Source organism: Lotus japonicus, chromosome 3 (assembly GCF_012489685.1).
Source record: "Lotus japonicus ecotype B-129 chromosome 3, LjGifu_v1.2".
Lineage (NCBI taxonomy): Eukaryota > Viridiplantae > Streptophyta > Magnoliopsida > Fabales > Fabaceae > Lotus > Lotus japonicus.
Window position 1 is genome coordinate 9,280,637 of NC_080043.1, and position 9,744 is coordinate 9,290,380.

Below are 9,744 nucleotides of genomic sequence, written 5' to 3' on the forward strand. Positions count from 1 at the left end.
CACATGAACAAATTTATATTATATTCCAACACGCATTCTCACACAAAAGCTCGTTTGAACTGCCCGCTTGGACTTGTAGCATGGAGAGTGCACCACCCCAACTACCATGTTAGAAGAATTAGGGGTGACAAGGATTGAACACTAGACTGCTTGGTTATTGACACTTTGATATCAAGTCAACCAACTAATTATCCCAAACGCTTAAATTGTTGGGTAAGAGCTACATGAATGGAATCCTCCTCCTCCTCCTCCTCCTCCTCCTCCTCCTTCTTTTACCTAGCAACCTTCAACCCATCACTCATAGCCAAATGATAGCTACTCTGCAAATGCACAAAGTTGCTCGAAGTATTAAAAAGATTGAACCACATGGACTATGAGTTTATCACCATTTTAATTTAATTGTTTATGCGGTAGAACTCTTGAAAAAGGTTTGTTTGATAACGATTTCAACAATGAAAAAGTAAAGTAAACAATTATAAAGAAAAACACTTATGAGAGAAAAGCACTCGAAGTGAACAAGTATCTCACGAACATGTTTATTTCGTTCTATATGCCCCCATAATTTGTACGTGATAATGTCTTAACTACACATAGCGTTTAATTGAATTGCTAGCTCTATTGTCTTATACACAAATTATCCTTAGCTAACACAACTAAGAGTTACTCTTTGATCTAATTAATTCTTCACTGGATCCTTATTTCATATCAATCTCTCAATTGCATAAGAATATAACAAATTACTTGCATGCATTCAAGCTCTATTATGAAAAGAAGAGGAATTCATAGATCAAAACAAATGTTCATGAGTATAAGAAGAATCAAAACAATAAAACAACCAAATCCATCAAACCCAAGTATATAAAGAGAGTTAGCCGCTCATGGCTAACATGATTACCGATAAAAGTCCAAAAGGAATGATCTCCCGAGCATCCAAGCAAGCTCTAGCTTCCTACTTGAGTCTCAAGAGAAAACGGCTCATAAGAAGACTATAGAAGAACCAAGATAGGTCAAAACTGAAAAGTTGTCCCCCTTTATACGTGACTAACGCGATTGCGCCAGATACGAGTGTAAAAGTGGCGCAATTGCGCTACTTTTCCTGATCAGCTTTGAATTTTTTTCACTTTTTTTTATGATTTTCTCCACTTTCTCCATATTTTTTCTTGAATTCAAATAAACAAAAGATATTAAAATGACATCCTAAAATAAAAACTTATCAACTCTAATTAAAAAATAAATAATCCTAATTAAAATCTAAAAAAGAGATAAAATAAATAAAAATAGAGAAAATCTATCGAATTCAAACAAAATAAAATAAAATCTAGGAAAGCCCTAAAAATGCACAATATGCCTAAATTTACTTAAAAGAAACTAAATAAATAAAATAAAAGAAACCCAAAAATATATTTACATCCTCGGTTCAACACCAAGCTCAGCCACCACTAAGCCATTGTCAAATGTATTTCTCTTCCAAGACTACATCGTTATCAACATCATCATCACCATGATCGAAACCTAGATCGAGAGAATGATCGAAACCCATATGAATAACCCTTATCGAGAGAGTTATTGAAACCTATATCAAAACCCAGATCTAGGATTTTCCTTTGATGAAGGGTACATTGGTGGTATGAAGGTTGAGGCCACAAAGTTTTGGTTGTTAGTCACGGTTCTAGGCAAGAAGAAAAGGTTAACAATTTTTAGGGCTTGGGGTACGATATAGGTGGAAGATGGAGGTTTGGGTGAAGGGGTATAATATAGGTGGAAGATGGAGGTGGATCTGATTATTAATTGAGATATTGTGAAATGGGCAAGGTCAAAGAAGTAGAGGATGAACAAAATATGTAGAGTCTGAAACAATTGAATGTGAAGGAAGACTGGCGTTCGTGAAGACTGAGTTTACGGTGGCCGAAAAATGTGGTCGCCGAAAATATGGGTCGTAAATGTTTACTCAGAAATTCAGTAAACAATTTGAAATCCAAATGTTGATGAAGAGGCTAGATTTAGATCCTTTTTTCGAGTTCTTTAACCGAAATTGGTGTGTCCAATAGTTCGATATAATCGGCTAAAATGTGAATTGAGAGCGAAGAAAAACAAAATCAAACAAGGTAACAAGGTAAAACTAAACTAAGAACACAAATTAAAAGAAGCTTGCATTGATAAAAAGATAGTTACACATGACATACTCAAAAGCTCTAAGCATGCTATCAGTCACTATTGCTTGGACTTTGAGCATTGTAGCAGAAGTTTGAGTTAAAACATGCGAACCCTTTGTTTGATTACAATCTGGATATTAATAGTCCTGCAATGTAAGACCCTGTAACGCCCCGAATTTCGGGTGTCACTTTAGTAACCTATTAAAGTAAATATGCAATATTTTCCCAAAAGAATGTATAAACACGAGTATATTTTTTCTTTTCAAATGTATTTCCAAAACATGTCATGCATACTCCCAACTACAAAATCTAACCAATAGAAACAACTCAACAGAAACCTATTATGCAATGACACCATGAATCCGACATACTCCCTACGATCTCCACATTGGGGAACCGCAGGAAAGCAATGCATCGGAACCTACCCGAAACCTCAAATATAAATTCTTAAAATCTTTATGCAAGCTTAAACCAATAACGGTAAGCTCTCTAACCCAAGGCTCTAGCCCTACACCCGACTCTTTTCTTCGAGTCATCCACAGTTCTTCTCTCCGACTCGTACGAAGGTCAAGCTCCATCGAAGATTCTCCATCGCCTAATAGCGTTAAGCGCCCAAACAACAAGTAGCAAATAGAAAAGGTTAACTCCATGCAATTACCATGTATAAAAGAGAAAAATCATGCTATGCAAATTTAATTACCTATCATGGTAAATAAACTAGCAACTTAAGTTAATCCAGATATCAACAAAATCAGCAATATAACTAAACTCATATATCAATAACTTAACATAGATTAACTCAGATAATCATAACCTTAACAACATATCATCAAATCAGATATCAATAAACCAATAACTAAAATCCAACAACATAGGGTCAAGTGTTAGTTCCCTATAATGCAACTATATGCTGCTACCAAAATGGATCGATCAATATCGTCTCTCAAGACGGGACGATCACGTGGGACAATCACCACCACACCGCCACTTAACGCCACTATGGACGAGACAATCACGTGGGACAATCACGTGGGACAATCACCACCACATTGCCACTTCAAGACCAAGCCCTATATGCCAAGTCAATCAACAACAATGCCCAAACCAATGATTTATTCGGAGTAACCACATGTTATTCCTATTATCAACGAACATAACTCAATTCAATTGCATACCAACTCAGTTCAATGACAAAAACCAGTAAACGGTCGAAGCCTCTCAGAAAACGGAGACACACGTCTCAATAAGTTCACTCGGCCGAAGCCTCTAGAAAACATTTTCCCAGTTCAGCACAACAATCATAATCAAATGTCAATCAACATAAACATCTTCATCTCAAACGCATGCAGTGCGATAAAAGCAGGCAAGACTCAAAGACACTCTAAAACTGAGTTACCCTTACCTTAGCCAATTTCTTTCCTAAACTGCAACTTCAATCCAATCACATCTTTGTTTTCCACGTCGGCTCGCTTCCTTCTATTCTTTAGCTTCGCCGCGAGGCGCTTTCGTCCTTCGTACCCTTCACAAAGTCATATATTAAACCTTAGCCTCTAAGGTCACATCCAAAGTTCCAAAACAAGCTTAGCTAATCTTTCTAACTTACTTAGACTAATTCAAATGCTTTATGTTTCAAGGACTAAAGTCCAAGAGAAAATATTTATGAGTCTTAAAGAAAGGTCCTTTAAGAAACGCATTTTGCAAACAAGTCCTCAACTATAAGTGAGTTCTTTTTCAACCCTCAATCTTAAATAAATTTATCAAACAAACCCCAAGACTTTTAAAACTCAAGTTTAACCCAAAACTTCTAAGCATATTGTGTTTTAGTCCTAAGGTTTTCCCACAATAAACTTTTAGTCCTCAAACTTAACTTATGATTTTCATTAAACAAAACAAGTTTCAGAATTGATTTTCCAAACCCAAAACACATGCCATAGGCTCGGCCACGTCTACATAAATAAGTATAAATTTTTATTTTTCCCCAAATCACTTCCAAAGCCATTTTTAACATTTAAAAAATAACTAATCAAAGCTTAAATTAAAATCCTTAAAATCTCAAAATCACTTAACTCAAAAAAATAACTTTTTAGAAAACTAAACGGTGAAATCCATAGATCCGGTGATGGGGAATAACATTTGTAAAAGCACTTTGGAAAAAGCTCCAATTAAAAATTTTACAAATATAAAAACTCAACTTTCTGTAAACAAAAATTATGGTTCACTAAAGATAGAACTATGTATGGAAATCAAAGGAATAATTTTAATTGACCAAGAGCATGATCAAGCAAAAGAGAAGAAGTTTTACCATAAAATTGGAAGATGAAGGTGATGGTGGTTCTCAAAGGGGCAGATTGGTGGTCATCGTGGCTGTCCAAAGGAGCTACGTGAGGAAGAAGGACAGAGGGTTGTGGTGCGTTTGGCCAGCCATGGAGAAAAGAAAAGAAATGAAGAAGAAGAAAATGAGGGATGTGCTGCTGTAACAAAGAAAAGAAAAGGACGAGAGTGTTGTACAATGAGTTGAATGAGATAAATGAAGTGGGTATAGGAAATGGGTGATTTAGGTGCTGCAAGGAAGGAAATAAATGAAGAAGAAGAAGTTGATGATGGTGCTGTAACGTTGGTGATCATGAGCAGAAAAAGAAGAAAGGGAATGAAAAGGAGAAGTGCTGCAGGAAAAGAAAAGAAGGGACGTGAATGTGGGAGAAAGAAAAGAAAATGAAGTAGAAAAGAAAGCTGGTGGTGATGCTTCTGAATGAGAGAGAACGTGAGTGAGAGAAGATAAGGACGGATGGTTTAGATATTTAGGGAGAAGATATTTTAAAATCAGTACGAATTAATTTAGACACTGAATGACTTAGCTCATAGAGTTAAGAGAAAAATATAGGGATGATATATTACTATATTAAAAATTATGAGGAACTCTATGAAACAATGAAATGTAAATTTGAATCACTTTGAGCAAAATAAAATGATTCATGGACAAGAAATGAGTAGAAACTGAGCTAAAGAATAACTGTGAGACAATTAGAACAAATATGATGTCGTCATATTATGCGTAGAAGCTAAGTATAAATTTTAAGAAAATGACAATAGTATTTATCATCATTTGAAAGAAAAAGACAACTGTCAAATAGCTCACGGAGCGTTGAATTGAGCTTATTGAATAAAACAAAAGTTATGGCTTATTAAAAAAATAAGAAGACTAATGATATTATTTCTATTTTCAATGAAACTATAGAAAATAAAATATTTTAAAATTAGTTATCATTTAAATGATTTACTTGATTCGTAATTAAAATCAAGTCAGGAAAATAACTTAAAAACAATAAAATATAAACACTCAATTAATTAATATAATGAAATTAAATAAATAATCTACTTATTTATTTCGGGGTCTTACAGACCCCGTTTTAGGGCATATTATTTAAATAATATTCTATGAATTACTTGTGTTATATGTGATATAATGCCTTTATAAAATGTTATTTATTATTAGAGGAAATATTAGGCCTTAGTAATGTCTGGACGTCGATGTACGCGGCATTACGAGCGTTTTGACTGTAATATTGCTAGGGTTCTGCGACGGCGACTTTTAGGACAAAATCGACCCGACAAAGGCGATAAGTTGGCGAAACGAGTCGGCGAAGACAATTTCGTGGGCCACACCTCAAGGGGAGGTGCTGGGAATATTTTTAAAATTATTCCACGAGGGAATATTCCTTTCTTCTATTTTTTGAGGGTTTTATTTAAATAAAATGAGGTTTTATTTAAATAAAATGGGTTTTATTTAAATAAAATGTATTTAATTATTTTAAACCTATGGTTTATTAAATAAATAATTTTGTAAATATTTTTGGAGCCTTAATGAAGGCTTGGTCGAATTTTTGGAGATGTAAAAGATGAAGAGGTTTTGAAATTCAAATTTGAGGTTTTATGGTGCATTAAGAGGGAAAACATGGTGGTTAATGCACTTAATCACATGTCCTTGACTTGGTTTTTTGTTGAATGAGTTTTTGAGAGAAAAATCTGAAGGGAAGAAGGGAATGGGCGGCCAAGAGGAGTGAGGAAGAAAGGTGAGGTCTTTTTCATGTTTTTAAGGTGATTTATGGTGTTTATGGAGGATGAGAAAATCAAGGAATTGAGGCTTTCATGGAGGGACTTGTCTTTGAATGTTTTGATTTTAAAAGGACTATTTTAAAAATAAAGATTCATTCATTTAAAGTCAGCAAGGACTTATTTTTGAATGCTCAAAAGTTGAGGTTTTAATTTCAATTAAATGGAGGATTAAAGCATGGTTTTGAAGGGAGTTTTGGACTAGAAAATAATTTGCAAAGAGGCCCTTGGTTTGACCAAGCTTTGGCCGAATTTTTCAAGTGTTTTGAAAGGAAAAATGCATTCAACTAACCCTTCAATTCTTTGTCCCCAAACCTCTAGTATAAATAGACCCTCTCCCCCTCTCATTTCTTCACACCAACTCACCAAACTCTCCCTATTGTAGCCGTGAGTTCTCTCTTCTCCCTCTCTTGTTCTTCTTTTTATTTTTCTTGTTCTTAGTTTAGTTTAGTTTCTAAGCCTTGAGCAAGGTCATTCTCAAAATGCTCTGTGGTTGCAGCTTAAGCTGATCTGCCAAATCCAGAAGAGAATGATTTTAATCAATTTGCTCAGAGATGTTTATCTATTTGAGGGTTTTTCTTAAAGAAGTTCTTGATGTTCTTATTTTATTCTTATGACCTTCAAACAAAGGATTTTATAAAGGAGGTTTTGATCCTGGGAGGATTGAATCGATGCGAAAATTATGTTTTTCTTCGAAAGTTCTACAAGTGTTCTTATGATCTTCAAGCAAAATGTTTTCGAAAAGAATGTTTGATCTTATAAAAGAATTGGTTTTGAATTTTCAATGTTTTTGGGTGGAATTTCGTGATCAATAAGGCGATGGGCTTATGATCGATCTGATTGTCCGATTAGTAACCTTACTCTGCCTGTTCGTTGGTAGGAAATTTCCAAGTGTAGACTGTTGAAAGATTTTTCTACACCGATACTACTTTTAAAATCCTCAAGATTCAATTGTAGTATAGCATAGGGTTTTGTCGTATCCGCAGGGAATTTCTAACACAAATGTCGTTCTCTAGTAAAATTACTCAAGCAATAGATTTCTGAAAGGTTGATAGTTGTTTTCGTGACCAAAACACATGCAAATTAAACAAAGCGAGATAAAAACAATTGGATATCAAGATGAGAAAACTGTTGGACTTAGAGTTCACCGTTTAACTACTAGTGTCTATATAAAAATTCATTGCTATCCATGATTCATCTACACCATTTCTACCCTACTTCATTGATTCCTCACATGAGTGGATATCTATAACTTACTTTCCTAAACATTGATTCCTCACATGCATAGAAAAGCTAAGATATCTTTAAGCTCAGATGTTTAAGGGACTAACAAACCTAACTATATTCCTAGAAATTAGATTTATTAGATGATTAACTCTAGGTCGGACTCTAGACGTTGTAGCTTCCGCTCTTACGCCGAATCAAGCGATATGTTGTAGGTGCGCAAACTAAAACATAACATTAAGAACAAGGGAAAACTATTGAATCATGTAATAGAAACGATATTTTCATATAGAAATCAAGAGGAACAAGTCATAGTTAAAGGCTACATCCAAATCTAACAAAGAAACTTAGCAACCCATATCCATGGATTGCTTACAAAGCTAAAAAGAGGAAACTAAGGTGAAAGCGGCGACCTGTGCCGTCCTCGATGTGCCTCCAGCACGATGGATGGTGGATCAAAGCCCCCAAAGTTTCTCACTTCCTTCTCTCTGCAACATTCTCTCCAAGAGGTCCAAAATATGTTAAAAGATGATTAAATTCTGATTTGGTCGAACTTTTTATAAAACAAGACAGAAATCTCGCTTAAGCTGATAAAGATGTCGCTTAAGCGAGCAGGTTTCTTCACGTTCAGGTAAGGTCTTTCGCTTAAGCGAGACCATTTCTCGCTTAAGCCGAATTGTCTTCCAGAACCACTGCTACTGCCATGTAATTTGGCTTAAGCGAGGCAACATTTTTCTTAAGCGAAGTTCAATATATCTGCCACTGCTACTGCCATGTAGTTTGGCTTAAGCGAGCCTACTTTTGGCTTAAGCGAACTTCACACTACAACATTTTGGACTTTAGGCAACATATGCCTCAGCAACTAACGAAAAAATGTTCTTGAAAAGTTGATCCGACAACGGTTTTTTAATTGTAGATATTTTTGAAGGTGCGAAAAACACTAGAAAGGGGGGGTTTGAATAGAGTTTTTGTATCTCGGGTAACCTTTTGGCCTTTTTCAGAACTCAAAGATAAAAACTAAGTGCTGAATGATAGGAAGTAAAGCACACAAGTATTTTATCCTGGTTCACTTGAGATAAAAGCTCAAGCTAATCCAGTCCACCTGTGAAGGTGATTTCTTCCTTCTTCTGATGAAGGCAATCCACTAAAATCAATGAGTGTTACAACTGCACTTTGCAACCTGCTAAGTGACTAACAGTACACTGATTTTCTCACTAGTATCCTCTTAAGAAGCTGATCAACCGATCCTCTTAAGACTAGCTAAATACTGAATCAGCCTTGATTCAGTCCTCTCAAGATCCGACCAACCTTGGTCTCTTGATGAACTTTACAATATGATGTAAAAGGTTTCGGGTTTACAAAGAGTGCTTCTAACAAGCGAATAGTAAACTCAGAAGTTTAAGAACAGTGAAGAAATAATGCTAAGAGAATGGTTCGTTTATGTTGAATATTTTCAGCAAAGTTTCTTAGTCTCTTTCTTCTTTCTTTAGCCTTTATATACTTCAAGACTTGTGATGTAGCCGTTGCTAGGGTTTTATCCGTTGGAGTGGCAATTCTGTAATATTAAACTGCTAGGCTGTACAAGGTAGGTGGCGGACAGACTGAGACTTGTACGACGTTGTACTGTGATAGCGACCTGTCCTTTCACCAGTTGACTTGAGATGAAGAAGCTTCAGATGAACGTTGATGAAGCTTCTGATCATCGTCAGATTGAAGCTTGGATTCTTCTGACCATACAACTTCTGCTACTGAACGAGTTCCTCAGGACTTCTGAACGTCAGAGCTAGAATAACTTGGGCCTTCAGAACCAAGTTCTTGTAAATCTTCAGAGCTTGAGTCTTCTGCTTCTGGACCGTTCCACTGGAACATCTGGTCTTCAGAACTTCTGACTTGAGTTCTTCAGATCTTCTTGAGAGCTTCCATCTTCAGAGCTTCTGAAGTATTTGCCACTGTTCAGAACGAACATGGTAGGTTAATGAGCTCTCTTTTTAGTAGCCCTTGGTTCTTCTTCTTCTGAACGAATAGGCTTGGGTCAGATTCAGAACCTGTTTGTCACAACTTAAAAAGACAAACGTTAGGGTACCACAATTGTTCATCATCACAAACCTTAATTGTAATCATCAAAACATAGAGATGCAACCACTGATCAAACCTTGATCTTACAATCTCCCCCTTTTTGATGATGACAAAACAAGTATTTTGATGAACAATTTTTACACAATAAACTGAATACACAGGAAAGGAAGAGATTAAACTT

The 9,744-nt window shown here is 35.6% G+C and overlaps 1 long non-coding RNA gene across 1 annotated transcript; it reads right to left on the bottom strand.

Moving 5' to 3' along the window:
* Positions 1–1,195: 1,195 nt before the first annotated feature.
* On the bottom strand, positions 1,196–4,924 carry LOC130742551 (uncharacterized). Its single transcript, XR_009021195.1, has 3 exons — positions 4,456–4,924; positions 3,556–3,672; positions 1,196–2,748 (listed from the first exon to the last, which is right to left on the bottom strand). It is a non-coding gene; the product is annotated as an uncharacterized LOC130742551 (long non-coding RNA).
* Positions 4,925–9,744: the final 4,820 nt, after the last annotated feature.